Genomic DNA, 6,611 nt, shown 5'->3' with positions numbered 1-6,611 from the left:
TTGATATGTCTACTATATGAGTTAGGCACATTGGAGATCAAAGCTATATATACCTGCTTTTGTGGTTATTATATTACTTCTATGTTCGGGAATATGTGATCTCTCGGAAAGAAATATCTTGTTATATATATCTCAAATAACCCCTGTATTATGGCCACTCATTATCAGACAAAAAAAAAAAAAAAGAGTGCACCATATAGGCATAGGATAATTACTGTATGAAACAATGGAAGAAATGGTAAATTTCAACTGCATGATTAATAAATATTTTATCTTGTATCAAAATATTTGGATCAATAATTGATGCATGTTTTCCGTACTCAAAGAATTGATTTTGAATCCCTTCATCTTTATTGTATAAAAAAAAAATTCCTTTTATTTATCAAAATAGATCATTTAAATACTATTCTCAAAATATAATCAATTTAAATGTTGTTTTCTACATATGTTATTCTCAAGATAGCATTTTTATGAGATAGAATAATATTATTCATAAGGCATCTATCAATTTTATTCATATATTGATTAGTTACAAGTAAATTAAAGACACACTCAATCCTTTGATTCGGTAGTAAGTGTGTATCTCCTTATTCAAAAGCTGGATTTAAGTCTTGCTTCTTCAAATACAAAAAAAAAAAAAGGGATAAATTCATCGACATATCAAACACATCTTTTCTTGATTCTAACCTTCAAACCATTTTCAACGTGAAGCCCGATAGAGTGACTGCTTGGGCAGCCAGTTTGGCCCTCCACCACTTCAACTTGATAATTCCAAAGTAGGTTAATTGCCACTGTCTTCATATGTTTGAAACTCAAGTCTTTCCCCAAACAAAAACTCTTGGTCCTGCACTAAATGGTATGAATTTGTAAGATGGTACATGTACCAGATCTCCATGCTCCGAAATCCACCTTTCTGGTTTGAATTCTAAACAATCTTTACCCCATATTTCTTCCATCCTTCCCATTGAATAGACAGAAATAAAGATCCTTGCTCCTTCATCAACATCATTTCCGCTTGGAAGAACATCCGATTTGATTGCAGTTTTACTGTTGACAGGTGTGGGTGGTATAGTCTTAATGTCTCACACAAGGTTGCATGTAGGTACACGAATTTGTTCAGCTCTTCCCCATTGAAAGACATCAACTTCTTATCTTTGCTTGTTGGGGAATGCACCTTGATCTCTTCTAAAATTTTGCTTTCTACGTATGGATGTGTTGAAATAAGCCAGAAAAACCAAGAGAGGCCGGTACTGATAGCGTCATTTCCTGCTGTTATGAAGCTGTAGGCAGTGTCCCTTAAAAACTTATCAGATTTCCCTAAAGCACTCTGTAGATACTAGATTTTGGTTAATACTGTTACTTTAAAGAATTATGTTACAACATAATGTTGTACACAGAACGATCAGAATAAGTGAAGTGGTACTTCACGCAGAATAACTAGAACAAGTGAAGCGCTACTTCACGCAGAACAAGTGAAGCGCTACTTCACGCAGAATAAGTGAAGTACTACTTAAAGCAGAATAATTAAAAAAAGTAAAGTATTACTCCATATGGAACAACTAATACAAGTAGAACAACCACTTTGAATAGAATAACCACTTTACTTGGATGACAGTGAAAGTAGCTCAGAATAAGTGGTAGGGTTCATGGGTTACTTTCATCTTGGGATGTTCCAAAGGGTTTGGCTTGGTGGCTCAGATATGGAGGTAGTTAAGAGGTCTTCCTCTTAACCCTTTCCTGAAGTACAAGTGTTTCACCCTCTTACCTTGTTCTCGTATACTTATTCATGTATAGCTTATTCTCTTGTACCTATTCTCGTACAGCTTCTTCTCTTGTACTTATTCTTGTACACCTATTTTCTATTACCTTTACTTGAGAACAAGTCTTACTACATCCAATTACAGTAACGGTTACTTACATTAATATTCTTCATAATAATGTCATTCATTAGGCGCATTAAAGCCTATTCTTATGTAACCGCCACTTTTAGCACTATATATAGAGCCTCACAATTCATTTGGGGGACTCTTCTCTCCCCCTCCAAGCTAACACATTCTCAACTTGAGAGCTTTTCTCTCTAAATTCTCTCTCTAATTATCTTGTACTCTCTAAGTCTCTTCTTATTGTCTTCCACCTGCCACAGCACTTAGTACTTCAGGAACTGCTTCAATCTTCTTTTCTGCCGCTTCTGGCACATCCTTTTACTTGTTTGCAACGCTTCCCTTCCCTATCACAAGAACCCCCTTTACACACTCATTTCTCCATCTTCTTCGACTATAAAAGCTGTCAGCAAGTCGAATTCATTGTCTTCCACTCTTGTTTTGTTACTTAGTTTTTCTCGTTTCGATGAAATGCAGTTGTATATGAAATCATCCACGATTTTCAGACCTTTATTCAACTTCTTCTCTTCCCCAATCTGAAGCCATCTTTGCAACTTCCAAATGCTTACAGGTAGTATATTCCTGTACAGCAAGGCCTCCTTTACTTCATCAAATGCCACTTTGCTTGGAACGTTTGAAAATTCGGCTGATAGAGTTTTGGGGTCGAAGCCCAATGCTAATAAGCATATGTGGTCATAGTCGAACCGTTGAAGTACATCTTCGAGGTCCACTTCAGTTTTCAGATACACGACATGCTCGAGGACCGGCATTAGACATTTCTCTAGCTTTTTCCAGAAAATTTTGTCTAAATAGAGCGCATACTTCTTGTTATTCTTAGTAAATGAATGCAAAACCTTCCTTTGGCTTCTCCATCTATGTGAATCAGAAGTGACAATTCCTTCTTCAAAGAGTTCAAAAATTTCTCTAAACTCCGAACCCTTTTCATAGTTATCGAAGTTTCTGCACAAAATGTGGTAGACATTCATGGGATCGCTAGTGAGAACGAAGTCCAAGCTAGGAAACCAAGGTCCCTTAAACTTGAAAGTTCCCCCATAAAAGTTAACAAGATCGGTGAAGAACTCGAAAACTCGCCCTGAGTTGCAAAGAAGCGCTGGCATCATTCTAACAACGGGCCAATTTGTAACGAGGGAGTTTCTGTTTCTATACTAATGGCCAAGAAAGAGAAAAAGGGGAATGAAGAGAATCGCTATAATAATCTCTAGTGACATTGTCGCTAGCTTTTCTCAAAGAGGTTTTTGTTGTCTTCCAAGCTTTTCCAAGCTGCCTTTTATAGAGCCAACGAACGGGAAAAACTTTTGCTTTTCCTAATGACTACTTCCTTGAACGCGTAAGCCCAACTTTTCGACACTGTTAATATCTATATCCGGTCTACAACCGTCGCCCAAACCTTATTCTCATCTTTCAGAATTTTTTTTAGTTAATTCTTAAATTATTATTCAGAATTCAATGAAACAATATTTCAGTAACATTAGTTAATTAAAAGAAATTTTCAAATGATTGACTATTTACAAAAAATAAATATTCATATATATATATATATATGTCGTTTGTAAATAATTAAACTATATGATTTTATGAACAAAATAATATTACTTTTAATTAGAATGTTTTTAGTTTGAAGTTTCAAATTCAATTTTTTTGAAAGATAAGTTTCAAGTTTATGTTAATATTGACTTTTTTTAAAAAAATTTCACATGTTAAAGGTCAAATTCTATATTCAATTTCTATACTCAATCAAATATTTCATTTAATCTACTATAATTCGTGTAAATTGAATCTCTATGTTTTTAAATTTTGTTAATATTAATCAAATCGTTATAAAATATTTGACCAGTAGTATCCCTTCAATCTTCAAGTCTTCGGTTGATATTAGGACATTGTCGCATTGTATATAATCTCCATTCAACCTTTTGTCGCCCATTGCCTCCAAATTGCCTCAGCATGCAGGTATGCTATAAGCGAATGTGTAATATGACCATGCATGAACCGGCACACCATGGACAACCGCCCATTTTCTCCTAAGCTTGGTGTTGAAATTTGTATTCCATTGCTCAATCGAGGAAAACCAGCTTGTTACCCATCCCCACTTCTTCTCCTCCATGTCTTTAAACTCTACCAGGTCAAAAAAAGTGCTTAAGTGATGGACTTTTCACCGTTAAGCCAATGTGACCTGCCAGCCTAAGGCTGATTATTCCACTATAGTGTCCTCCTCTGTTGTCACGGCAGCACTACGTGTTAAGCGATGAAGACTTTCATCACTAAGGACCACATTACATGTCCTTACTCTTCCACCATTCAACCCAGCTGTGTTTGAATCCACACTTATTTCTTCTAGTCTCTTAACCACCTATGCATATGATCTTCGCCAATTACTTGGCGGTTCATTCACCTCTACTTCACTGGTTTTTTCTTTTCTTACCAGTACTGATTGTTTTTTTTTTTTTAAAGTTGGTGTTTTATTGAATTTGAAGCTAGAATGCCATGGAGAGTCTTCTACTAAAATGGTAAAAGACTCCTTTTGGCATAGAAGCTAGCTTAAAAAGTCAACATGATACAATTACAAAAATGCCAAACTGCATAATAAGAGATTGGCAGCATACAGCAGGAACAACCCTTGGGCAAAAAGTTGTGATTGTCTTACACCGATATTATCTCTGCACCTCCTCCACTAGGTGTTCCTCCCCAAACCCTGCCAAATTCACATTTATTCTCTGGTTCAGCCACCATGAGCCATTCCATCCTCTCACAGGCAACTTTCGCCTCTAACAAATTCTCAAATCTCACAAAATCGCACCTCCTTCCCATCTTACTTCTTTCCCTAATAATGAACACATTAACAACCTTTTCCCATTATTAGAATGTTTCCTTCAACTACCACCAATATACCTTTTCGGGTATGTTATTGACAAACACCGAGAATACCCGCCAATCATACTGGAAGTTTTTCACCAGTTCGCCTGAAAGTGTTCATCGCCCATGAGGGAGATATCTCACATGTCTTTGCCTTTTATTACACCTTTTTTGCGTCTTAATGACATCGATGATTTATGAAACTATTTATTTTAAAAAAAAATTGTGAGGAATAGCCTTTTTTGATAAAGATATTTTAAAAATAATCATCAAAATAAATCAATTGTTTTTAGCTATATTTAGCCATGACTTAACAAAAATATCTTTTAAACTATTTTAAATAAATTAAACCACTCATCACAATTTCTCCCCATTTGTGCTTTAGATTTCTCTCTTTCACCATCCCACTCTCTCAAATTTTATCGATTTTTCTCTTTGGTATTCGTTTGCTATACTTCTGATTTCTCTCTCCTACGTTTTCAGATATCTCTTTCTTGCACTTTCAAGACACCAAGCAATGGTTTTGACGTGCTTGGGTGGGTGGCTATTTGGGAAATTCGATTTTTAGGTATTTTGGATAAAACTAAAATGGTAGAAATAATCACAGATGTATGAAATGGCTTTTAATTGAATCAATTTGAGACCTAGATACCAATAAACTCAAAATTTTGAAATTTATAAACCTATGTTTTCAAAGGATTTTTTTTTTTATTTTTAGTCAAAATAGGTGTTTTAGATTAAAAAATTTGTATTTTGATTTATGAAAACATGTTAGAAACACTTTAATCGGTGCCAAATTGTCAAAAAAACAAAAAAATGAAAAGAGCTTAGAGGATTTGAAGTTTTGGTTCGTAAGTAACAATAACATTTTTGGCATTAAAGTGTAACAAAATGTTTTTGAATATGTCGTGTAACAACAATATTTTTTCAACATGGCGTATAACAACTTTTTGTAACCATAGCGTGTAACATGTTTTTGTACATGACGTGTAACAACAATATTTTTTTTCAACATGGTGTGTAACAACCTAAACAGGACTTATCACATGTTTTTATACATGGCGTGTAACAACCTAACCATGGCTTGTCACATATTTTTGTACATGGAGTGTAACAACCTAACCATGGCGTGTAATAACCTAACCATGGCTTGTCACATATTTTTGTACATGGCGTGAAACAACCTAACTATGACGTGTAACATGTTTTTGTACATGGCTTGTAACATCATAGCGTGTAATTTCATTAAGGGTAAATTTGTTCAACTTAGCCAAAAATAGTTAAAATTATAAAGAGGGTTATTTTTTAAAACATCTCATATTTAAGGGTTATTTTTTAAAATGCCCCTATTTTAAATTGTGATGACTCGGTACTCCCCTCGAGCCTGTGACAACAGCCGCGGTGTCCCGGTAGACACTCATTACCCGAAATGTCATCCCGAAACCTCGCAAGGCTTTACTATCAGTTTTTCTGTTCCTTTGTGAGCAACCCTTGTCAAATATCGTGTTCTAAAAGATTTTAAGCCGTTTTCAACTTAAAACAAATAAAATATTAATTTTCTTCTCACAGGGATATTTTGGTCATTTTTCTCAAAAACTTTGAAACTGGTTAAAATGTAACATACAAGTACAAAAGACATAATTCATAATCAAAATGAGTTTAAAAGTCTAAAATCTTCATTTAAAACGAAATTACGGTTATTTGAATATAATAAGAAAATAAAAGAAATATTAAGTAAAATATTCTATTCTCTTATAAAATAATATTTATAGAGTTATACGTGAATAATTTTTATAGCGTAAAAGCTAAATAAATTTATACATACTGAAATACAGTAAACTAAAATATTTAATTTAATTT

At 34.2% G+C, this 6,611-nt stretch overlaps 1 pseudogene; it reads right to left on the bottom strand.

The window, feature by feature from the left end:
- Positions 1-660: 660 nt before the first annotated feature.
- Positions 661-3,109, bottom strand: LOC18609945 (alkane hydroxylase MAH1-like; annotated as a pseudogene).
- Positions 3,110-6,611: the final 3,502 nt, after the last annotated feature.

Source organism: Theobroma cacao, chromosome 2 (assembly GCF_053813885.1).
Source record: "Theobroma cacao isolate CCN51 chromosome 2, ASM5381388v1, whole genome shotgun sequence".
Taxonomy (NCBI): Eukaryota; Viridiplantae; Streptophyta; class Magnoliopsida; order Malvales; family Malvaceae; genus Theobroma; species Theobroma cacao.
Note: the sequence above shows the minus strand (reverse complement) of the source record. Positions and strands in the feature narration are given on the sequence as shown.